The following is a 26,572-nucleotide window of genomic DNA, read 5'->3' on the forward strand; positions in this document are numbered from 1 at the left end:
GTCAATTTTTATGACTTGGTGTCACACAGCTCACACAGCTTTTCGACCCTTAGTTAGAATTCCAGTGTCATCAAGTCTGAAGCTGGCCAAAGAGTTCATGATTTGATATCATTGGCATATTGAGGGTACAAGCTGAGTTTCCAAATGATTTTTAAGAATTTGCAAATAACAGCTTTGAATATCTCTCCTGATGATTGAAAAAAGAGTATGCCTAAACAGATTAGAGGCTCAACTTAGATCATTATCAACCTAGATTGGATAATTAGAGGATGTAATTTTTGGCCCGGTGGAATGTGTTTTGAATTCAACACCAGTTATTTTTAGTAGAAGGTAAAGTCTGAGTATTTCAGATGAAATGGCACTGTGTTAAATAACCCATTCTAAAGAGAGAGCCCTCATTCTCTTTATGACATTGCCTGCTAGAGTCATGATGTGATAAATTAAAAGTTAGACTGTAGTAAAGTAATTGTAAACCCATGGTAACTCAGAGTGATATTTGTCTCTATGTACATAAAGGTGTTGATTTTCATAAAGACCAAATTTCTGGCTTCATTACAAGCATAGAGTTACTATTTAAAATGCCCTATAGTCTCAATGCATGTGGTGAAGAAGTATGGATTTAAATTAAAGTCCTGTACTCGTTGTAGATGAGCCTTCTACAGTTTTAATGGAAACCTTAATTTAAGCATTCTCTGTGTCCCCCAGGAGGATGATTCAGAACTTGATGAGATCATTTGGGCCATCTAGGGAGACTGTTACATCATGTTACTGTCACCTGAGTACCCTATTACCATGATTAGAACAACCATTTTGAGTCATCAAACTTAGCTTATTGATTACACACTAGAAATCTGGGATATGTAGAAGGGAAAAATACTCACAGCTTCTGTGGTGATGTGAGAAGCCTCATCTTAAAACGCACTAGTTAAGACAACTTAATACAAATAGACAAGCCCTCATTTTGCTCTCAGATTCTGGCATCCTCCAGAAATCTTATTAGGAATAACACCTCCATTTCCCAGATGCTGGCCACATTGGCTGCTGTCTTCTTACACTGTTTCTGGGTGGGAATTGTCCTCTGCCACAGATTATTGCAACGACCCCTCCTAAGAAACATCTCATGGCCAATGACTAGCTGATAGAATAACTGGGATAAAAGGCGTGGCCCTTGCTTCAGTTTGTGGAAACTCTGAGGGAGCATCCTCATTCATTGGAGACTGAGTCCTCAATTGCAAGAGCTTTGCTGGTCATCTCCTCTGCCCCACAGTGTTCCTGCCTTCACTGCTTTTGAAGATGTCTCCTGAGAACTCTGCCATCACTGCCTCATCTATTGCAATAATACCTGATGTGTCCCTACCATCAAAGAATCTAATTTACGAAAGGTCTGCCTAGAGCATTGGGAGAGCATGGATTTATCGATTGGTCTTTTGGTCAAAGTTAGTGCCACCACCCTGCCCAAACTGATGTTCAGTATGACCGACCACAATCAAATCATCATTTTGAGTTAGTCTAGAGATATTTGTTAACAGAAAAGGTTATCCCTGTAAGTAACACGTGAGTTTCTCAGTAGAGAACGAGAGTCTCAAGTTGATAGTCTTTAAGACTGAATGAGCTACAGGACTAGCAGAGGAAGGGGAAGGACCATACATGACTTGACTTAGAGAAATTTATAATGGAGGTTCCCTGAGCCAACTAGTATTGTGTTTGTATATTGAAGGAGGAGTGAGGCAAGGCAGTGACAGAACAGTAGGACCTGGAGCCAGAGATGGTGAAATCAAGGCTGTGGGCTGGGTCACTTGGCAAGTCTACTTCAGGTGGGTGACTTTAGAGGGGACTTCTCTGGACCATTACTGCCCACATAGATAATTTTCCTAAAGCCCTTTTCTCACTCATTTTGGAGCTAACTTTTATTTTACCATTTAAACATTTAATACGGGAATACCTTTTTTTTCATCCTTCCTTTAAAAAGCCTTATAGTATTAGAAAGAATAAATGAATAAATGAGTGGATGGATGACTAGGCAAGTTTAAGATAAAGAGAATATGAGGTTAAGAAAAAGAAAAAAGAAAAAAGGAAAGAAATACAGCATCGATGAGCTAAAGGTCCTACATTCAGGGCCTCCCAAACCACTTAAAACATAGAGTATAACATTGTTTTACAGGAAGAAAAGGGTAGATATATTTTCAGGTTGACTAAACCCAAATGATATTTCCAAAATGGCATTTATAATCTCGACTTGTTAATGACCCAAGCATCTTGCTGTAAGACTCGGCATCTCTTCACTCCATGCAATTACAGAACAAGCCACAGCTCAGTGAGAGCAAAGAGACCTACCTAAAGGTTACATGAGTGCCAACACTGAGCCATGAAGGCCTTCCTTTTGTTCGGAAAGTCTGTCACAGAAGGCCCCTCGTCCCGTTGAACACAGTGTTCTGCCTCTCGCCTAAAGAACAAAGCTACGGACTACAGATCACTTCTGTGTCTGAGGCCTACATGGCTGTAAAATGATTCCATTTCCAGATGGAATAGCAGGCTCAGATTTCTCTTGTACAAAATCTTGGTACATTCCTTTCTTCCCCTTAATCCCACTGGCCAAAACACTCAGGTGAAACATTTCTAGGAATGGTTTGAATTGAGGATAATACGCATTTCCTTTAAACATATCCTGCTTTTCCAAGAAAAGCACTTTCTTCTTTTATTGATGCTTGTTAAAGAATATTTCACGGTCACTTCTTCCTCCAAACACAAAATATAAAAATATGAAAACCATTCTGCATGTAGCCATAATATAAAATCTATGGGCTTAATCTTTTAACACATGATTGCTTAAAACTGATGTAGCGTAAGTGGGTATAATAGTGAATTAAATAATGACCCTTTCTGAAGGTTAAAGCATATGTGTTTGTGACTCTCTCTCAGCTTTGGTCTCGCTCTAACCCTTGAGGTTGTCCACAGTGACATTATTCATTTGAAATGGGACAAGCTATTTTTAAACAGGCACACTTAAAGTCATAGTCAACAAATGGATTTTATGCTGAAAATCTATTAGCTATTTATGAAAACAGGTGTTTAATTACTGGGAAACATTAGTTACTCTGAAGTGCATTTAATGCAATAGGTGGTCAGGAAAAATAGCGAACTTAGAGAAAAATTGGAAATGATAGGGACTTATTATTGGAAGCAACTTCCAGAGAAAAGAGGTGTCAATAAGAAATAATGCATCCTTTTGATCCATGAGCAAATGTATTATTTAATCCCAAAAGTTCTTCCTCATTTAACATGATTGAAATGATTTTGGTCGAATAAAACCTCAGTAATGCTCCCATGGGAAGAATATATGCATACACACACACACACACACACACACACACACACACACACACACACGCACACACACACAAATAACAAAATGGCTTTCTGATGAACTGACAGTACAACTCAAGTCAATAAAAGGAATTAGGAAGTCTAAGCCAACTGTCTTGTGCAGGACATATTTTAAAGGTAGAAGTGCTGTCTTGTCTTCAGTTGTACACCCACTGATGAGCCCACCAGGCTCCAGTAGATAATTTCAAACTCAAGTTTACACAGATGGCCCTGGTTAATCTCAGTGTGTCACAAAACAAGAGGAAGCGACACAAACATGGGAGAGAGATTTGCAATACTCAGAAGGGCAGACAGGAGTGGTAATGAGGTAGAGGTGTAAAACAAGTTACTATGCATGGAGTACCTGTGTGCTGATAAAAATATGTAAAAAATAAAGAAACCACACACACACACACACACACACAGACACACACAGACACACCACTGCCATGGCTGCCAGCACCACCACCACCACCTCTAATGAAGCCATTTTGCCCACCGAAGATTATTAGGTACTAGGAACATTTAAGCAAAATAAACAAGTACAATAAAACAAAGTAAACTAGCATATTTAGCAATGGAAGATTACCTTCTGTTTTGTTTTACTATATGGAGGGAGGGGGAGGGAGGCAGGCCATGCATTCAAATAATTGATACATTTGAGCTTTAGAGGAAATAGACAATTTACCTTTGATGACCAGAAAAATCACATCTGGATTCTTATCCATAAAGTGGTGGTGATGGAGGTAGAGAAGAGAGCGCGCCATGAGTGCACTAATTTGAACAGCTTTGAATGGATCTATGTGACTGGAGTCTTTAGCATGCACTTCATTTAACTTTAAAATTCAAAGCTAACAAGTAATTAGATGGCTCTATCCTAGAACTGAACTCCTCATTTGCCCAAGTGTCTCAATCATCAGTTATGTGATTGCTGAAAGTATGCTCCTTTAATAACTCAATGAGTCCTTCACCATAGTCTATAAAAATGCCTTCACTACTTGTTAGTTACTCCCTTAGAATATGTTTATGCTCCGTGTGGCTCTATGTTTTCTTCCCTGTATTTAATTTGTTGTGTTGGCCAGCTGTTGTGACGTGAGGCATTGTGGGATAGAAAGGCATACCTTTTAAGAAAATTGATAATCTATTCTGCTAAGTGTGCATAGTGTCAAACTGCTCTCCAAATTTATCCCTCTCTCCCCATAGGTTGGTACATCGCTTCGACCTCTTCAGAAATGTGTCTTTGTTTAGTGGGCTTTGGTTAACGAAGAGACTCACAACTGGTCAGAGTACAAAGAGTCAGCATCACTGCTTAGCCACCACGGGGACGCCTGTGCCATGCCCCACAAACAAGGCTCAGGAACCATCAAGGAAGGGGAGGCAGAAGGATGATAAGAGCCAGAGATCAGGAAGCACCTGACTGAAACAGTGTCTTTGGATATGACATAAATCGAAGCATCTCTGGTTGCCCACACAAGATAAGTGCAAGATCAAGCCAGTCAACACTCTAGTGTGGAAGTGGCAGGGTCTCCTGAGGTCCCACCCCTAACTGAGGCATTATTGATAGTGATGTCAGTTGGAGAAGGACAATCAGTTTTCTGTAAAAGTGTGGCCTCTGGTAGGTTGACCATACTCCAGTGACCATGCTCCAGTGGATGGACCCACACTCACAGAGTGTGAATGGACCACACAAATTGGATTCAGTGAGTTAGTAAAAAAAAAAGGCAAAGCCGAATAGAAAACATGAAATTGGGAGGAGCAACAAATTTGGGAGTAGATCTGAAAGGAATTAGGGGAGGAATGAGGGAAAATCAAAATCCACTGTAAGTAATTCTCAAAGAATTAATAAAATACTATATTAAAGTAGATAATATTGACCTGTTTATTTTTCTTTAAAAGTTTTAATTAATCTATTAATTATACATATAAATCAGTGTGATATTTCAACACGCATAATGTGTGTACTGATTAGGCCCAGCCTCCTTTTATCATCACCATCTGTTTCTGGCCTTTAGTCATCACCATTCCATAGTCAAGCTGACTTAAAGAAGCAAAATCAAAAAACTGGAGCTGGCATGTAACTTAGCTGGCAGAGTATTTGCTTGGCACATAAAACCCCGGGTTTCATCGCCAGTGCGTCATAAAGCAGGAGTGGTGGCACACATCTTTCTATATCCCCAGTATTCTGGAAGCGGACACAGAAGGACCAGTAGCTCGAGGTTAGCCGCTACCACGCAGCGTGTTAGAAACCAGCCTCGGATACATTAGAGCATCTCAAAACATGAAACAAGTAAACCGCCTTCTGTGTATGAAAAGGAACGTCCAGCATTTTCTTTCCTGGGTTTGGCTTGTTTCAGCTGACACGATGACTCCAGTTCTACCCATTTTTCTGAAAATGATGATTTCATTTTCCCCCCTGTGGCTCACTAATATTCATATGTGCTTATATTGCTGACATTTCTTTCTGCATCTGCTGATAGGTCGATTCTGTATCTTGACTGTTATTAATGATGCTGAAATATGGGTGTGCAGATAGCTCTTTGCTGTACTGATTTTAATTGAAAATCACGCCTTCAGTTCTTTCCTCCAATTCCTATTTTACATGTCAGTTTGCTGCTAGCCTCGCTTTCTAACTGACTTTATGAAAAGAAAAGGTTCATCTGCAAGGCTGATAATTGGGTGTAAGAAGGGAATTATGCTCCACCTAATGTGAGGTGAAACAAAGACCTCAACAGAATTCCTCCAGCTCCATCAATTCTTCATCTCAAGCAGAAGATTATAAGGTGCTGAAAGTCGTGCAATAAAAGATCAATTATTTCCTCTGTCCTCTATTTATTCAGCAAGAAGACCATATGCACTGTGAAATCTCACCATTAACTTCTCCAAAAATGTTTTCTTGCTGTCATCTCTACTCAGACAATATCAGACTCACGTCCTATCAAGCTGCCAGGTGTTATCTTGTGTCTTATTTTAAACTCCTTCTAGTTGTAGAAAACACTAGGTTCTTTACATGTCTGTGCACGTCTGTGATATCCCCGGGACTCTCTCAACCCTCATCCCTTTCCTTTTTCCTAACAGTTCCCCTTCTGTTTTCATATTGTTATTGGTTTTTTTTAATCCTAAAGTCCACACATGAGAGAGCACACATGATACTTGTCTTTTTGAGTTTGGCTTTTCTCACTTAACGTGATACCGTTGGCTCTCTCTACCTTGTGATGGCTCAGGTCATTAGCATCTCTATCCTGGACTACTGCATGGATGTGAGATCTCCCAACTGACCCATGGACCTCTGGTACTTCCCCCACCCCCTTTCAGCCCAATTTGAGAAAGCAGAGATGACCAAGGCCTTTCTTGGTTTAGACCCTTCAACTAGTCTTCTCTGATGATGGGTCTTCACCTGTCACCAGCCCATCTCATTCTGCCTTGCCAACTTTATTTCCCCCTTTTGTACTCGGCACAGGCAGGCCAGGTGATACTCCTGTGCACAGAATGCATTTGATTTTGCTCTGCTTTAAGACATTGTTTCAATAGTCCATTCTCTAGTTACATTGTTTCCTACAGGGACGGCATACCTCATACTTCTTTTTGTTTCTGTGGTACTTTGTATACATTTTTCATTTAACTAACATGGTGTGTGTGTGTGTGTGTGTGTGTGTGTGTCTGTCTGTCTGTCTGTCTGTGTCTCTCTGTGGGGTGTGTGTGTGTGTGTGTGTGTGTGTCTGTCTGTGTCTCTCTGTGGTGTGTGTGTGTCTGTCTGTCTGTCTGTGTCTCTCTGTGGTGTGCGTGTGTGTGTGTGTGTGTCTGTCTGTCTGTCTGTGTCTCTCTGTGGTGTGTGTGTCTGTCTGTCTGTGTCTCTCTGTGGTGTGTGTGTGTGTGTGTGTGTGTGTGTGTGTGTGTGTCTGTCTGTCTGTCTGTCTGTCTGTCTGTGTTTCTCTGTGGTGTGTGTGTGTGTCTGTCTGTGTCTCTCTGTGGTGTGTGTGTGTGTGTGTGTCTGTCTGTCTGTCTGTCTGTGTCTCTCTGTGGTGTGTGTGTGTGTCTGTCTGTGTCTCTCTGTGGTGTGTGTGTGTGTGTGTGTGTGTGTGTGTGTGTGTGTGTGTGTGTGCCAAAGGAGGGCATTGGGTGTTCTGCTGTAAGTCTATGCCATATTTCCTTAAGACAGGATCCCTTATTAAGTTGTTAAATTTAAGATCTAGGCTGACAGTCAGCAAGCCCCAGAAATCCACCCCATAGTACTGGAGTCACAGTTGATCAGGAAGCCATTTATTCACTTAGCTGTGTCTCCAGCCTTACTAAGATACTATCTTTTAACTGTTGAGTTAGGTTTTGCTTTTCTCAGCTAGAAGGAAGCCACTAAAAGGTGGGGCTATCCTACTTACCACTGAGTCTCCAGGCTTAGCTCACTGACTGACCCAAAGTCACCACTCAATAGGTGCTTGGTGAAAGACAGAGCTACTGGTTGTTTATTATGTTTGCATAGGATGCATCTGATTTTTGCACAATGCTGATAGCAACAACATAACCAGAATGTTCTTATTACATTGAACTCCATAGAGGAAAGCCACAGATAGACCTCTAATTTGCCTGGATTCTGCAGATGAAGTTGTCTAATTTCCCCAAATCCTGAGTGAGAAAAAAAAACCTGTACATTGCTCAGGAGAACAATGAGTTCTTTGACACTCACTGTGAAAGCTTTCAAAACAAAAATGTAAATTTTCTTTGCCTCTAGGCAGTTTTCGCCAGTCTTTTTTCCTCATGAGCTCACTTTTTCTCTTCACACACAATGTTTGTTAGAGCACTCTGCTGTTCGGAAGCATTCGGCAACCTCTAGTCGACCTATTTAGACTTCAGTGTTCTTCTCTGTGTCATGAGGCTAATGGTACTAAGCTGCTCTCCCAGGGATGCCTGATTAAATATGTGTCTTGACACTGTACAGGCCCTGCATACATCAGCAAGGATTTTCAAAATAAAATGTTCTATATGCCCAGAAAATGGTTGCATTTGGCACTGTTTGAAGAACAAGCGCATTTCCACAGGGAAACACTGGCACCATCAGCAAACATTCCAAAATAGATCTGAGGTAAAAAAAAAATTGTTATGACTGCAGTGAATGTTTTATTTGGGGTTGATAAGACAGGCAAGTATGTCAAAACATCTCCACCCCATAATTTTTAATGGGGAGAGCAGGCTTTGGTGGAATGTGGGATTCCTGTTCTGCATTTAGTATCCTTGCTCTTACAAGAAGATGCTATAATATTCTCTTCCCACGTATGCAGCATTGGATTTGCCTAGAGTGTCTTCCTTGTTACTCCAAGTGGAACTAGAGCCCAGAATTCCTGCGGTAATGTCCCACCCAGAATATTTTCCTGTCATTTAATGGGGCAACAGGAGCTGTATTGCTCTTCCCCACCGGTCTGTCCTAAGTGAATGTTCTCTTTTCCATAACTCTCATTTTTCCTACAGCTCTGATGGCTCATTTATTTGTCCCATTTCTTACATAAAAGCTGCCAGTTTCCTTCCCAGCCATGGGTGAGCCCCGAGAGACAAAAGAAGATACTAGAGAAAGGGGGCAATCAATGGGAATCAAGGGCACAGTAGAAACAAGTACACCCTGCGTTACTCCTGAGATGTTGAGTAGTGGCGGGATGAGTATAGATTTATATGAAAACAAAACTTGGGACAGTATGGTGACTCCTATCTTCCTGCCATCGGGCCTTATCTGAGGTGCAGTGAAAGGTGAGTTGGCTAATGCTTGCTTCTGTGGATATGTGTAAAAGAGTAGCAGCCGTACAAGGAGGGGAAATGGCACATGTGAAGATGTCAGGGCTGGGTAGAATCAACCTCTGGTCCAGTCTTCCTCTGCAGCAGACCTTTCTGTACAAGAGAATCATCAGGAAATACTTCCTAACATTAGAAATACCTCTATGGGATCACAGCATACACAGAGAAAACAATGCCTTATAAACATGAGAAGTCAAATGAACCCAGCAAATTTTCCCAAACACACTCACTAACCAGGGCCATTTGAGAGACTTCTTTTTGCTTTGCATTTGCCTTTACAGTTCAGTTTTGGGGGACCATTCTTTGATTCAGTGAACCAGCAGCTTAAGTGCTGGGAGTCCAAGAGTTTAAGCAAATTCCTTGGAAAGTCTTTCGCAGCCATCCAGGCACCACGTTTCACTTGTGAACTCTTCTCAGCTCACAGACTCATGACATGGTTGGAGATACTAGGACATGTCCTGGGCCTCAGAGGAACTAAGGCAGAAGTGTTCAAACAATTGCCTGAGATGGAACAGATGGCAATCCCCCTCCAGTTGCCTCCTACAGTTTTATTACTTGGTTGTCGAACCCCAATTTCAGTGAAGTAAGTAGTCACCAAGCACACACACAGAGACTTATTACGGCCTCACTTGCAGCTAAATGTGGCCATGTAACTAATTTTCAGCCACAAGGCTCTCCACAGAAAAGTCACATGTGGATTGGAAAAGTAGTTAAAAGTGAGGTGCAATCTACCCCATCCTTCCCATCTTGATGATCAATGGTCAGTGGACATGCCTGGAACTAAAGCAACTGTCTCGTTCCAGATGCAGGGGGGGCCACACCTCTTGCATGGGAAAGCAGACAACCCAGAGAAACATAGATTCCTTAGCGAAGTTTTAAGGATTTCACGCTGGTTCTACAATACCAACTGTGAACTTTTAACAGAAAGCCATTTGTATTTTAGCTAGTGTTATTTGAGCTTTATAATACAATATAAAACCATAGATATGGCTAATCGAGACACAGATACCCTCCTCTCTATAAGTGTGTCTGAAGGATTTCAATTAGAAGTAGCAATCTCCCTAGACCTTGGTGTTTTGATTTGCCCGCCTCCTCTTCCTCCTTGCCTAAAGAAATGTCTGAGAGAAAGTTTTGATTGTGATAATCAACTCTTAATGAAAACAAATGTGCATTGTACTGTAGAGTAGAAGCTTGCTGTCTGGCAAATGTTTATGTGGTTGGCTTCTTGCCATGGCTTCATCTGAACTTTTGGAGAGAGAGGTCTTAGCCTGTGTGTGGAGCACTTTGGGGGACTTTCTCGAAAGTGCTTCATTCCATGGAGGTGAGTGTCAGTTTCATCATGCAGTAGGTACAAGAGGCTTTTGTGGTCTACAGGTACACTTCCAACCAGGCACAAACTGGTTCTACTTCCTAAAGATACCAAGCTGGGAGAGCCTGGGTGTGTGCGCAGGTCACGAGCTAAGAAAACAAGGGTCGGCTCTCACTTTAGCTCAGTGCCAATGGAAAACATGTCATAAACTTAGGGCTCAGGCACAGGTTACAAAGAGGGACTAGATCCAGGGGAGTCAGATACATAGAGAGAGAGCTATCTGACTCCAGGCTGCAGCAAGACCAACTCCAAAGCCATAAATGTGAGTACCTTAGATTCCTACCACTGTTTCCTCTCTCATCCAGAAGCCCACAAGAGACCGCCCTGATAGGGGATAGTACTGCCGAAGGCTTCAGTGTGTGAGAGAACAGTCTCAGGTGGATTTGTTGTTCTAACAATCGAACTCCATCCTTCACTCATGTTAGCAAGCGCTCTACTGCTGAGCTACATCCTCAGCCCTCGTTTTACCTTAGTTTGATCAGATTGGTCTTGATCATTCTGTAAACCAGACAAGTGGGCCTTGAACTTATGATCACTCTTATTCTGACTCTGGAATACCAGGGATCACAGGCCTGAGTCATCAGGCCCAGTACTGAGTGAGGTTTTCGTTTGTTCATGTGTTTGTTTGCTTGTTTGTTTTTTTTAAATTAACAAACCCTTCTCAGCTTCATTTTCCGTATCTGTGACACTGCAACTGAGAGTACCTCACTCACAGGTAAAGACATTTTATGTGTAAGGAATTTGCAAATTGTGACAAGGCATATAAATATAAATCATTATTACTGTTTCTGGAGAAGGATGGCAGCAATGTAACTGTGCTGAGCCAATTTCAATAGCATTTAATGTGAGGATAATTCATTCGTTGAAAATGAGAGGGGGTAGGTTTATGGAGTTAAGATATAATTGGTAGATTTGTAATGCAGACAAAAAATGATGTCAAAGAAAAAAATCTGCACTCCTGCTTGAGAAAAATGCTAAGCTTTTCAAGAGATGGCATTGTTATAGCTTTGTTTACTTTTTAATCTTCCGTGGCCAATACACTTTATCGTAGGGAAACTGATACATGAGATCACAGCTTATAGTTCACTAGACTTGAGAGTTGCCATTTTGCGAGTTTCGGCTTTGGTCAAGGCAACTAGTGGGGACCAGACAGAAAAGCCAAGGGTTGCTTCACTTTCACCGTAAAACCATCAGGAGAGCATCTAGGTTTACAATTGCATTTGTTGTAATAAACCACATTTTATAGGTAACAGGTGTAGCTGACTTATAACCTCCATTGTGTGAGGCTGAGCTCTCAAGCTGGCTATAAAGGGATTTGGAAAGATTTATGAGAGTGAGTGACAGCCAGGATGATTCTAGGAATTGACTTCTAAAAGCATCATTTTGGCAAATGACAGGTTATTAAAAAACATTCTTGTAGTGGTAAGACTTTTTCTACAAGTAGAAGTAAGGTGGTTTAGTGAAAGTAATTCTCATTATTTAAATAGAAAATGTTAATCTTTGGATACTCCATGAATACGGTCGGCTCTAAACACAACCTGAATTCCTTAGCTATTCCCATTGGCTCCTTTCCCTGGCAAAGGCCACTAGTATCTTTGTGGATGGTTACGACCTACTTTAGACTGTTTAAAACAGAGCCCATGCTTAACTGATGTCCTGTCTAACTATTACAATTAATTCGATGACCAATAAATCAGATGCTGTATCTCAAAGAAAAAGTAGTAAAGAAAGAAGGAAGGAAATAAGAAGGAAGGAAGAAGAAAGGAAGGAAGGGGAAGGAAGGATGCCATGATCTTTGGATGCAATAACTTCCCCTCTCTCTTCACCTCGTCCTCTCTGTGAGCCTGCCTAGGGCCCCCATGCTTGCTTCTTCTGTTCTCTGAATTGTCTGAACTCTACCCTCCTTTCATATTTCAGAACTATCAGTGGCTCTCAGAGGTTGCCCATATCAGAACTTAGCATTTTCTGGCAGGAATAAAAGAGATGTTTCTCCACTTTGCTTTTTATTTTATTCTTAGTATAGCTTCCTAATAACCATAGAGAAATCTTTGTGGAGAGGGAGAGGCCTGCAACTTCTCTTAACATGATTGTTTCCTTTGTATTAACTTCATTTATTTATTTCATTAAATATTTATTTAAAAGCTTCCTGTGACTAGGCTCTATTCCTACTATGGCGGACGGTCCAGGGAACACTCTCCATATGGCTCTTCATTTGAGTGTGGGAAAAATAAATTAAAAAAAAAATACTATATTGTGTCAAGCAATGTTAGACTTGAGGAAGAATAAAAAGATAGCTTAAGTTCTGGGGAGTGTAGGATTGCATAGAAGAAGCAGTATTTCTTGCAATTCATAGTCTTAATCTATAAGGAAATGCATTTTCTCTTTGGGGGGAAAAGTGAAAAAAATAAACAAATGAAAAACCAGAACAATAATTAAAATCAAATAAACAGATGATAGTAAAAAGAACAGAACAAATTAACAAAGAAAACAAAGAACAACCTCTAAATACATCTGGAAATCTACAACAGGACTTTTTTTCCCACAGCATTCATATGTCACTTTACATAACTACAAGCCTATGTTCACCAGAAGCCAATGCTTGTTCATAAATGGAAAGAAATAGAAGAAACTGGCACAAAAAAGTAAGAAATTACTGACTAAGAGGAAAACTCATGAGCAGGAAAGAAGAAAACACAAATTCTCATCATTAAAATGTCAAATTTGGGGCAAAATCAGATTATATAAAGAAACTCTAAGATGAAACTAAAAACAAATCAAGATGAAAAGAGTTTGTTGAGATTGGCAAGATGGCTCAAGAGGAGATTCCTGACAAGGCTGACAGAGGACCCACACGTTGAGGTGGAGACCCTCCATATGCCTCCCTCTTTCACTCTCTGCCGAAGAAAACAGGCAAGGGCCTGGAAATGCAAAGTCCTGCTCACCCTGAGACAACAGGAGCACCAGAAATGCGAGAACAGGAAATGTGACAGACTGTAAAGTCTGAGCGGAGAACAGAAGGTTCTGATGTTAGCCCCACCAAGAGTCCACCCCAAATGGGGAAAGGGTGGCCCAGTTCTCCCCTTTGAAAGACAAGGGTTGGTGTATATATATATAGCTATTATTATTGAAATCAGTGGCTAGAGCCATTTACTACAGAACCTGTGCTGCCCTGCAGAGTGAACCTAAGAGTTTGCCCTAGACAGGCGTAGATTCAAATCCATATATAGTGTCAGGTTGGCCAGCTTGCTCTCTGTGTCTATTTCCTAGCTGACGCATTGTTTATACAGAGTATATTCAAAAGACCATGCTTGAGTTAAACTGAGTTATACAAAATTGTCATTTCTGTCTCAACAATATTTAAATAGGAACAGTGTTATGCAGTATTGCTCGGCATGTAGTGGGTGCCCCCTTCCTATTAGGCATCCGGACTGACGTGTTTATTTAGTATTTTATTTATTTCGAGATACGGTCTCACTATGTAGCCCTGGCTGGCCTGGAACTCACAAGAGATCTGCTTGTGTCTGCCACTCCACTGTGTTAAATAAGAGAACTTTAAATACAAAGATTTAATATATATATATATATATATATATGACAATACAGCGATATTTGTAAGTTGTACATTTTACCTTGCTGAAGCTCTTTAGATGTTCAGATGACAATCAAGCCAGGCACATTATTACTGTTTTTTTAAAGGAGCTAGAGAGATGTTCAGTGGTTAGAGCATTGACTGTTCTTGCAGAGGACCTGAGTTCAGTTCCCAGCACCCACATGGTAGCTAACAACCACCTGTAATTCCAGTTCTACATAACTCAATGCTATCTTCTAGCCTCTTTGTGAACAGGCACAGATGTGGTGCACAAACCTATGAGTCAAACACTCATAAAATAAAAATAAATGAATTTAGAAAAATACCAGCTTTATTGAAGTGTATTTCACATTTCACACAACTTCCTTTTTATTGAGCATTATAATGGTTCTTAGTCTAATTACAGGGTTGAGCCACTATTACCAGTTTCTTTTTTTCCCTTTTATTCTTTTTTAAATTTTTTTATTAATTTATTCCTATTACATCTCAATGGTTATCCCATCCCTTGTATCCTCCCATTTGTTACCAGTTTCTAACTTTAAAATATCTTCATCTCCCCTGAAAGAAACTCTGTGTACCTAATATACTTAGTCTCTGTTCTGCTTTTTCTTTAGTTCTTGGTAAGTATCCTAGTCAATATAGACACTGCGACAATGGCAACTCTTATGAAGGAAAGCATGTAATTGGGGCTGGCTCACAGTTCAGAGGTTTAGTCCATCATCATCATGGTGTGGAGTATGGCATCGTGCAGGCAGACACGGTGCTGGAGAAGGAGCTGAGAGTTCTACATCTGGATCTGCAGTCAGCAGGAAGAGAGAACCACTGGGCCTGCCTAAGGTTTTAGAAACCTCAAAGTCCACCCAAGTGACACACCTCCTTCAATAAGGCTAAACCTCCCAACCCTTTCAAATAGTGCCACTCCATATTCATCTATTAGCATATGGGGGCCATTCTTTTTTTTTTTTTTTTAAGATTTATTTATTTATTATGTATACAGATTTTGTTATAGATGGTTGTGAGCCAACATGTGGTTGCTGGGAATTGAACTCATGACCTTTGGAAGGGCAGTCAGTGCTCTTACCCTCTGAGCCATCTCTCCAGCCCCATGGGGCCATTCTTATTCATACCACCACACTAAGCAAATTTACTTACACTGAGCATTTCATATAAATAGAATCACACAGTCTGTGGGTTTTTTGCTTATTTGTTTGTTTATTCCATTTTATTTTGTTTTGTCTAAAATTTATAATTTATTCAAGTTACATCCCGATTGTTATCCCCTCAGTTGTATCTTCCCATTCCCCCTTCCTTCCCTCTTTCACCCTATTCTCCTTCCCTAGATCTGTGACACAAGGGCACCTCCTCCCCCACCATATGACCACAGCCTATTAGGTCTCATCTGGATAGCCTGCTTCCCCTTCCTCTGAGTGCCACCAGGCCTCCCCACCAAGGGGAGGTGGCTAAATAAGGGGCACCAGAGTTCATGACAGAGGTGGTCCCCATTTTCTCCACAAGCATGGAGAATGAGCTAGCTGTCCATTGGCTAGATCTGAATAGAGGGTCTAGGTTTACTATATGCATTGTCCTTGGTTGGTATAGCAGTTTCTGCAGGCTCCCCAGGTCCAGATCTGCTAGCAGTGATGGTCTTCTTGTGGGTCTGTTGAACCCTCTGGATCCTTCTATCCCCAAATCTTTCACATCACTCTCACCTGGAGTCCAACAGTGAGTCCCAGCATCTGTCCCAATCCCCCACTGAGTGAAGACTCTCAGACAAATCAATCTGGTGCCTTCTCAGAAAAATGGGAATAGGGCCACCTCAAGACCCAGCTATTCTACTCCTTGGCATATACCCAAAAGATGCTCCACCACACAACAAGGACATTTTCTCAAGGATGTTCACAGCAGCCTTATTCGTAATAGCCAGAACCTGGAAACAACCTAGATATCCCTCAGTCAAAGAATGGATAAAGAAACTGTGGTACATTTACACTATGGGATACTACTCAGCTATTAAAAACAAGGAAATCTTGACATTTGGAGGCAAATGGAGGGAACTAGAAACGATCGTCCTGAGTGAGATAACCCAGACCCAGAAAGACACACATGGTATATACTCACTTGTAATTGGATATTAGTCCTCCAACATGGAAGTCTGTGACTTTTTATGCTAGGCTTCTTTCGCTTGACCTAATGTTCCTGAGGTTTGTATATGTTGCATCATTACATCAGCATCCTTTCTTATGGCTGCTTACTATTCCATTCAATAGGACATTTCTTTATATTGTTTATTCATCAACTGATGGAAACTTAGACCGGCCCTCTTTACACTATTTTAATGCCACTGCTATGAGCATTCTTCTACATGGCTTTGTGGAGATGTATCTTCAGTTCTTTTAGGAATGGGGGTTGCTAGTTCATGTAATAACTGTATGTTTAATGTTTTAAAGAAACTGTTTCATTTATTGTGGGACACATTCACTTATAGTTTTTGTCAATTTGACACAAACTAGAGTCACCTGGGAAGAGGAAATCTCAAAGCTCAGTTGAGGAATTGCGTCTGTCAGATTGGCGGGCAAGCATGTCTATAGGGCATTTTCTTAATTGACTGTAGATGTGGGAGGGCCCATCCCACTGTGGGTGGGGCCACTCTGGGGTTATACAAAGAAAACAGGCTGCTCTCCGTCGTCTAAATAATTTATCATAAATTTAGAGCAATTCTAAGGTGGAACATGGTTTACAAAATAAAATCCCTGAATAAGGTGTATATTTTAACCAAAATGTAGCCATATTTCTCAAAATAAAATCATTTGGTATTACAAGTTCAGGGAACAAAGGAATTTTTATCCATGTAGTTCAGATAAAAAAACATAACTGAGAATGAATGTTGAAGTTGGTCTAAACTGATGGTTTACCTGGGAATGGCTGACTTTCCCTCTGACTATCCACAGTTACAAGGCTGCCTGGCTGACATGACAACAGTTATTGTAGTGACCAAGAGTGTGTAGCATTTGGTTAGGTATGCTTCTCCAGTCTTTCTCTGTGGATTTGCCTTATGTCATTTCTCGAGCTCTATCAGCACTTGGTAAATTAGTAAGCTAGAGTTACACACAGGAACATATGCATTTACCTAGGCCTCCTTTACCTGGACGTGCTAAAACACATTTCACAAACCTGCTAAGTGATTTCACCCCCAGTCCAAGACTCAGCTGTTATATAGACAGTCACAGCCCCCCCCCCAGTGAGAACCTTGTTCTGTATTCTTATGCAGCCTTCTCTCTCAATCTTACACAACTTCCTCTCTTCCTCTCATTAACTGGCTGTCCCATGGGAACTGTAACGGGAAGACCCCCAGCGTCAAGCTCCTCATCTTTCCTCCTGGTGTGTTGTTCTTTCTCCTGTGTGTCATTTCTCAGTCTTAACAATTATCACTCAGAATCAAAACTGGATCATCTAAGCCGGAGCCCTATCCCCGGCTCTAGGCTATTTAAAAAAAAAAAAAAAAAAACTCGACATAGAAAGGTGAGGGCTGGAGTTCTCTGATCAAGCAAGACCCAAGAACTGTTCAGAAGAAACAAAACAGTGAGCTTCGGATGCCAAGTTCTCTGTGTTCATGAGGATGAGACTGAGAAACCAATGAATTTCCCATCTAATAAAAAAAAAAAAAAAGGCATGGGTTTTTCATTGAATAAATGTGTGGACACTTCCTTCTTAGTAGATGATGCCTCACTGCCTACTTTTCAGAGTGGAAACTGGAAATAGAGAGTTTCCAGGAAGGTTTATATCACGTATGAAAAACAACCAGCCAACAAGCAGCCCATTCCCTTGCCCCTCATTCCCCTCCTCAGCTCTGTTTTAGTGGAGAGAAGAGGGGAAATCAGACAACTTTAGAAGACTTTAATTCTTCTTCCCATAGTCTTCATTTCAGAGTGTGGTCACATTTGGCATTTATGGTCAGACAGTTAATAATACTGTATATTCCATTTTGGTGGCACTGGAAATCAAACCCAGGGCCTTGCTCAAACTGGGCGAACATTCCTATCAACGAGCCACATTCCCATCTGCGAAAATATTTTAAAAAGAAAAAGAACATTCATTATAAATTGTATTTTTCTCACCGCTCACATTAGCACATTCTAAAATTCAAAATTTCTGAGATGGAAGTCTTGTTATGTTCTCTCTTCCCCACCCCCACCCCCATAGCCTTATTCTTCTGGGGCATGGCCCTGAGTGACTACCCACCTCAGAAATATCCTGGGGCTCAGAATTATTTAACGGAGAAGAAAACTCTAGGAGCCAGCTCCTCTCTTGTTCTAGGAAATCAGCGGGGAGCTCTCGGAAAGCAAGGGACACAGATTAGCACTGCACCTAAACTTCACTCCAGACTGAAGAACAGAGACACCGAGAGAGGCTTGCAAGCTGCTAATTTTGCCTTTTGATCAAGAGGAGGGAACTTGGTGCACACTTATTTCCCATCATTAGTGGGGCTCTGGGCCACACCTCTCTCTTAATTCTTTCCTGAGTCAATTTCTAATTTGCCTTCAGTTTCTGTATCAAAACAACAGATTGTGAGAGATCAAAGAGGATAATGACAAGGAGTAAGTGGCGAGTTACTGACATCTTTGTAAGGGACTGGGAGCTACACATAGAACCGATTACTTAGAAGCAGTCTTCTGGGAAGTTCTTTACAGTAAGTTCTGCCACAGCTTGAGTCGAGAGACTGTCCAGACATTATCTTTGTTGTTGAATACTCATTAAACTGTTAATCTTTTACTGGTATCCAATATGTGCATAATTTGCACATACCTACTGAATGTGTCTATGTATGTATGTACGTATGTATATATGTACAAATATATATATATATATATATATATATATATATATATATATATATATATATGCATGCACTGTACATGAGATTTGGCAAAAAATAGAAGCATTAAATAATGGATAAAAGATTGAATAGATGTTTGTATATTGATTCTAGCATTCACTCACTCACTCACTCACTCACTCACTCACTCGCTATAGTTAATTGAAAAATAGCCCCCAGAATACGTTCATTCAAACCTCAGAGCAGGACCTTATTTGGAATAAGTCTTTCTCTATATTGTTGACTTAAGACTCTGAAGTGGAATCGTTCCTGAACTAGGTTGGGTTCTAACTTGAATGATAAATGTCCAAATGAGACACAAAGGGAGAAGAAATAGAAATGGAAAGGCGTCACTTGGAAACAGATTGGAAATAGAGGCAGAGATCAAAGTTCCAGAGGCCTACACCAGGGAAAGCCAGGGGTTTCGGGCAGCTGCAGGAGCCAGGAGAACGGTACAGGGCTCAAATCTATCTGCAACTTGATATTTAGATTTCCTGCCTCCAGGACTAGAAGACAACAAATTTTGTTGTAAGCACCACCGCTTGCATTTTGTTGTTGTTGTTGTTACAAAAGCTCTAGGAATCTCACAGATAAGTGGTATGACTTTTGACGAACTCTCTCTTCTCTATGTCATTCACCGAGAGTTACTACGGAGAAGGGACCAGGTGAAATGATGTGTAGAACACCTGGCACACAGCAAGGGTGCAGCAAACGTTAGCAACTTTGATTATGGTATGCATGCTGGTATAGGCCAAGTTTCTCCAGGTTGGGTCAGGATGAATTTCAGACTTAATGCTACTATTATATTGACAGTTCTCTTCACTGCTGATTTTTATTTGTTTGTTTGTTTGTTTTATTAGTCTGGGGTGTCAGTTTACATTTAAAAAGCAGGAAGACAGAAAGAGAAGGCAGCACATCCTACAGATGGGTAGCGCCAATATATTTGTTTGGAAAAAACTGCATGGGCTTTGGAGCGTCTGCCTTTTTGAGAAGAACACAGAACACATAACCTCCCAGGCTGTGGAAGAATTGATTGGCACTGAAAAGACTTTTATCTGTGTTTGTTTATGTGTCTTCAAGTTAACCAAGACCCCACAAGTCTTCTATAGTGAAGATGAAGAGGGGGCGGGGGTGGCGTGGGAAACAAACCCCATTGAATGTATTAAATTTATTTGGGAAATTGGTGTTTTGCTTTGTGTGTAGGTCTGTGCACTGTGAGAATTCAGCATATGAAGAGCTGGGAGAGAGTGTTGGATCCCCAGGACCTATGGTTACAGACTACTGTGAGTCTCCCCATGGGTGCTGGGAATCAAATCCGGGCTCTCTGCATGAGCAGCCAGTGCTCTCACCCACTCGGCTATCTCTCTATAGCCATACAATGCATCTTAAATGCAAGCTTCTCAGGCAGTTTCCTTCTCTTTTTAGGACTAAAAAAAAAAGCAAATAGTTTCCTTTTATATGTGTGGTGGAATCAAATAACCATAAGCGTCAGAGAATATGTGCTTTTAAAGAAACAATATAAAGGAATTTGGAGAAGTTCAATTTCTATTTCCTGCTTCAGCTATTTTCTAAGTCACTGATGACAATACATTTCTAAATTGGGGGCTATTGAATTCCAATTTTTAAATATGTATACTTATATTTCACACCTTTATTATACATACACATCCATAGAATGTTGCATTTCAAACATGAATTCATATTTTTATGAAATTTTTGGAAGACAACCCTAAACAGTCTGTGAACATGCACAGCAGCCAGGTTATCCAAACAATTTCCCTTAAACAAAAACTGGCAATTCTATAAATGTGTGCTTTGCGCCAACCTATTTTGTTTGACAAAGTGAAATGTACTCAACATTCCCTATGCTTCACTGCCCATCTGTGCTTTTGTTCCTGTAGCCTTACATCCTTACCTTTGTGACAGGCTTTCTTTCTCCTGGTCTCTCTGGTCATCCATCCCTGAAGCTCTGATCTTTTTATTCACAGTGTACCTTCCATATTCACTTCAGTTCCCATCTACATGCAGCTAACACTCCAAATTTATAATCCTGTTTTCCATTCATTTTTTCAAAAACTATATTTATGTGTACGTATGTATGTGTGTATCTATGTATGCATTTATGTATGCATGTATGTGTGTCTATGCATGCATGTATGTATGCATGCGTGCATGTATGTATGTATGTGTATGCATCTATGTATGCATGCATGTATGTGTGGTGGGAAGGAGCACATATGAGTTCACAATACAACCTGCAGTTCCCTCCTTCCATGGTGTGGGTTATGCCAAGCTTGGTGCAAAGCTCTGTTTACGCTCTGAGCCATCTCACTTGCCCCATTTTGAGTGCTTCTTGTAGGTCCAGGCAAGCTCGCTGAGCTCATTGTCTCTATTGTTAGATGTCTCCAAATTAACTCACATTCATGTCTCAAACCCAAGTCAAACACGTGACATCTCTTCCTCTTAAACTGCGGTAGCTTGGATAGAAATGGCCCCCATAGGGTTACATAGTGAATGCATGGTCATTGGGGAGTGGTGCTGCTTGACAGGGATTAGGAGGTGTGGCTTTGTTGGAGGAAGTGTGTCACTGGGGGTGGGCTTTGGGGTTTCAAATACTCAAGCCAGGCCCAGTGTCACTCTCTTCCTGCTGCCTGTGGATCTGGTTGTAGAACTCTCAGCTCTTCCAACACCAAGTCTGCCTGTGTGCCATGCTGACAATGGACTAAACCTCTGAACTGTAAGCCAGCCTCAACTAAATGCTTTCCTTTATAAGAGCTGCTATGATCATATCGCCTCTTCACAGTAATACCATACGGTTTAAGACACAAACCAAGACAACTCTTATTATTCCTTCACATGGAATCAACTTGGATTACACTTGGAATTTTGGTTATGTGAATCTTTTTTTTTATTGCTATGGAAGTTTTGTCTTAAGACACGCATCTCCTTCTGGTCCATATCTTATCATTTTTATGTAGAATGTGATAAATATTTGAAAAGATTTGTTGAACATTGAGTCAAATACTCCCGAGGAAGAGCAGAAATAGAAGACTGCAAAAATTCTCTCGTGCTTTTGGTAAACTATTTAGTCACCTCAGAGAATTCTGACACTATCTGGTGATTAGTAAAAATTTGCAGTTGAAAATTGATAGTCTTATGTCAAATAAATAATTCAAAAAAAACCCAAATGTTTACTTATTGTATGCACATCTGTAGACAATTAAGACGACCAACATTTAGTTACAAATACAGATAAATGTAGATTCCTTTTTTTTTTTTTTTTTTTTTTGCAAGCAGAGCCCTTGAATGTATGGGATAAAATTAGACTAGTATGACTTAGAAAACACTGAAGATTTAAACATTGTGTTTGTGTTTGTTTATTTGGTCCTCTTTGTAACCAAAAGGATGCAGTAATTCCAAAGGCATGGCGTCAGATGATGTCGTGTTATGCATGTGTGATGGATGGATCCCTGTAGCTTATATTTTGATTCTGTTGTGGATGTGAATTTTTCAAATGGAAAAGCAAATGATCTTTGTTGAGAGTATGTTGTGGCTTTAAAAGATGTGAAAAGACAGTTTCAATCAATAGACCCCTGCAGCTCAAAGAGTTAAATTGCCTCACTTGATGAAACTATTTCTCCCTAAAGAGGGCGGTGGTGGTGCATGCCTTTAATCCCAGCACTTGTGAGACAGAGGCAGGTGGAGCTCTGTGAGTTCAAGGCCAGCCTGGACTACTACAGCGTGAGTTCAGGACAGCCAGAGTTGTTACACAGTGAAACCCTGTCTTTAAAAACAAAAAACAAAAACAAAAAAGAGAGCAAGGAGAATTCTCTTGTCTTCAGTGTGGAGAAGGGTGCAGCATTTGGATCTACTTGGAACTCAAGCCCAGCCCTAAATCCATCTTTTTTATTAAGCAATATGCCACATGGTTTGCAGGAGTCAATTATCAGCCTCAAAAAGAAACAGCGTAAATACTGGAGGATTTATTGCACATAAACGGGACCATGCTTAGGCGCACATAGGAAGTTTTATTGCATTCGGGCAACAGAATGATGGGGTGGTTTTGCAGAACTTAGCCCTTTGGTTTAGTTTCATTTATTTTTTTCAAGTTAAAATATAAAATCACGGGTCCCATTGTGCCATTTTTGTACACCGATTTTATTCATATCCCGTCCCACCGCTCCAGTGCTCTCGTGCCTGCTTTCTTCATCTTTATGAACAGTGCCTCCATTGGGATTCCACGCCACCAGCATTTTATTACCGTTTCTCCCTTTGCCCCTCTCCTAAGATCTCTTCTTTCCCCCTCATAGTCCACATTCTAGTTTCATGATCTACATGCGCGCATGCGCACGCACGCACGCACGCACATACACACATCTAAGTTCTAAACGTGAGAGAACAGATGTAGCATTTGTCTTTCTGAAACTGGTATATTTTACTGAACATAATGATTTCCAGTTCTACCCTTTTCCCACACAAGTCATGATTTTATTTTTCCTGTTCCCATTGTGTGGTTGTATCACATGTTCTGACCCATTAGTCTGCTAATGGACATACAAGCTGGTCTTATTTTTCTGATACTATGAGTGATGCAGAAATAAGATGGATGTGCAAGTGTCAGGATGGTGGGGTTTACAATCCCTGGAATTCACGGCCAGATGTCACACAACTGCATCAGAGAGTAGTTCTGTTGCTTTCTTCTTCTTCTTCTTCTTCTTCTTCTTCTTCTTCTTCTTCTTCTTCTTCTTCTTCTTCTTCTTCTTCTTCTTCTTCTTCTAGAAACTTCTTACTGATTTCCACTGTGGCTGTGCCATCTTAAGTTTCCATCTGTGGTATATTAGTGTTCTTTTATTTTTAATTATGAATGTGTGTGTACATGCACATGTGTGCATCATGTACCCACAAGTGCGGGTGCCTATGGAGGCCCGAAGAAGGCACTGGATCCTTTGGAGCTGGAGTTGCAGGTGTTTATAACCTACCCAAGGTGGATGCTGGGAACCAAATTCTGGTCCTTTGGAAAACAGGAAGCACTCTTAACCTCTGAGCCATTACTTCAACTCTTCCCCAGCCTTCTTGCCGGCATGTGTTACCATTTGCTTTTTGGTTTTGTTTTGTTTTGGGTTTTGGGTTGTTTTTTGTTGTTGTTATTGTTTTGCCTTGTTTTTTTGGTTTTGTTGTTTTGTTTTGTTTTTCAAGACAGGGTTTCTCTGTGTAGCCTTGGCTGACCTGGACTCGCTTTGTAGACCAAGCTGGCCTCAAACTCACAGAGATCCGCCTGCTTCTACTTCTCTGAGTGGGTGCTGGGATTACAGGCGTGAGACAGTGAGCCCTGCTTGCTTTTTGTTTTTCTTTCCTCAAATGAGGAGGTGAGATGAGAACTGTTCCCAAACTTTCTAGCTCTTTCTGAACTCTCACTGGGTGGTTCAACTCAGCTTTTCTGGCCCAAATTCTTCTCCATGCTGAATGATTTCAGCAGCTTCTCTTGGCTTCTGACTGAACTGCTTTGTCTGGCCTAAGCTAATTCTGACAATATGCTCTAACCTTCTGGCTCCTTTTCATTCTCTGGCTCATTCTGTTTTCACATGTATCTAGTTTGTTCTCTCTGAAACCTCTCTCGGTACAACTGCCCTGGTTTAAAACAAAACAAAACAAAACAAAACAAAACTCTCTTCTCTCTCCCTGAACTGTATTTAAGTAGCCTCTCTTTCTTGTCTTGTTTTCATGAGAGTGGAGCATATCCTATCTCTGACACATTCTGTCAATTTTTCTCTGATTAGTCACGTTGTCTGCCCCACAATTAGACATCGCTTTCCAATGTGGCTTATTCCTTCTGTAAGCTAACTTTATCTTCATTGTTTGGGATTAAAGGCATGAACTAAGTACACCCCTTTATTCCAGTCAGATCATACTGTAATCCAGAGTGTGTCTGCATTCCAGGCAGATCACACAGGCCTAGAAAGTCTTTGGATGTGATCCCTTGCCAGAGCAGCCATGTTGCTGGATTAAAATTCCTCTACATCTTTTTTGATAATAGCCATTCTGGCTAGATTGAGATGAAATCTGAAGGCAATTTTAATTTTAGTTTCCCTGATGGTAAAGTTGTTGAAAGCTTTCTAAATATTCATTTGCCATTGGTGCTTTGTCTTTTGAAAATTATCCATTCAGCTCGTTAAGCCATTCACCAACTGGAAGATGTGTTTTTTGTCTGTATTCTGGATACAGTTTTATATATGTAAAGATTTTCTCCCATTCTGCATCCCTTTATTTTGCTGTGAAGATTTTTTTTAACTGTTTAATTGCATGGAAACCACAAGTAAAGCTTTCAAGATATTTTCTTAGCTATTAGTGTTTTTTTCAGAAACTTTTTGACTGTTTTTATTTCTTGAAGTATTTCTACCTGCATCCTCTCTCTATCAGTTCCAGCGTTTTAGGTTTTATATTGAGGAACTTGGTCTATTTTGGAGTTATTTTTGTGTAAGGTGAGAGGTGTGGCTCTTATTCCATTTTTTTATACGTGGAGTCCAGTTTTCTCTGTTCCACTAGATGAAGAAGCTGTGTTGTTTATTTAAAAAAATTTAAACCAATGTCTATATAATTTGACACTTTTGTCAAAAAATGTTGTGTTTACTTCTGGGTTCTCTATTCTGTTTCATTGGCTTACACGTCTGCTTTATGTCAATGCCATGCCATTTATGTATGTGAGATTTTTTTAGTGTGCATGCTTGGGTCACAGGAAAACTTACGGGATTCAGTGCTCTCCCTACATCCTGGTAGGTTTCAGGGGTCAATCTCAGGCCATCAGTCTTCGTGGCAAGTGACATTACCTGCTGAGCCACCGTGCCTTCGTGCTGGGGTGGTAGCTATCACTGTAGCATCGGGTGAGGTCACATACTGCGATGCCGCCAGGATTCCTGCCTCTGCTTAGGATTGCTCAGGGAACTGTGTCTTCCTTACACATTTTAGATTTTTTTCTAGGTCTCTGAAGAATGGTATCAGATTTTATGGCTATTTCATTGAGTCTGAAGACTTCTTTCAATTGTACAGATATTTTTATAGTATTATTTTTCAAAGTCATTCCACCTTAGTGTCTTCTATTTTTTTCTTAGTGTCTTAAATTCTTCATTGTATAAGTTTTTAATCTCCTTGGTTAAAGACTATTTTTGATGGAGGAATTTATCAGATTTAAAAGCTTCTTGGTAGAGTCTTTAAGGTTTTTCAAATATAGGAGCATACCATCTACAAAGAAGGATAATTTGGTTTCTTCATTTCTTGTGTCCCTTTTATTTCTCTTTCTCTCTTGTCTTATTGTTTCAGCTATGACTTAAAACTCTGTATTGTAAAAAAAAGTGGAGAGAGTAGACCTTCGAGATTTTAGAGGAAATGTCCTTAATTTTTCCCTATTTAGTAAATGTTGGCAATAGGTTTATAATCTATAAACTCTATTATATTGAGATAAGTTCACTCTATACTTACTTTTATCCTGACATTTAGCAAGAAGACATGCTGAACTTTGCCAAATGCTTTTTCTGTCTCTCTCAGGGTAATTGTGTGTCTTTGACCCTTGTCTGTTCATATACTGAATTATCTATCTATTTCTATATAT

At 40.4% G+C, this 26,572-nt stretch overlaps 1 pseudogene; it reads right to left on the reverse strand.

Moving 5' to 3' along the window:
* Positions 1–18,012: 18,012 nt before the first annotated feature.
* LOC127201999 (NADH dehydrogenase [ubiquinone] 1 alpha subcomplex assembly factor 4-like) overlaps positions 18,013–26,572 on the reverse strand; it is a 75,728-nt pseudogene continuing 67,168 nt past the window's right edge.

Source organism: Acomys russatus, chromosome 18, assembly GCF_903995435.1.
Source record: "Acomys russatus chromosome 18, mAcoRus1.1, whole genome shotgun sequence".
NCBI classification, from domain to species: domain Eukaryota; kingdom Metazoa; phylum Chordata; class Mammalia; order Rodentia; family Muridae; genus Acomys; species Acomys russatus.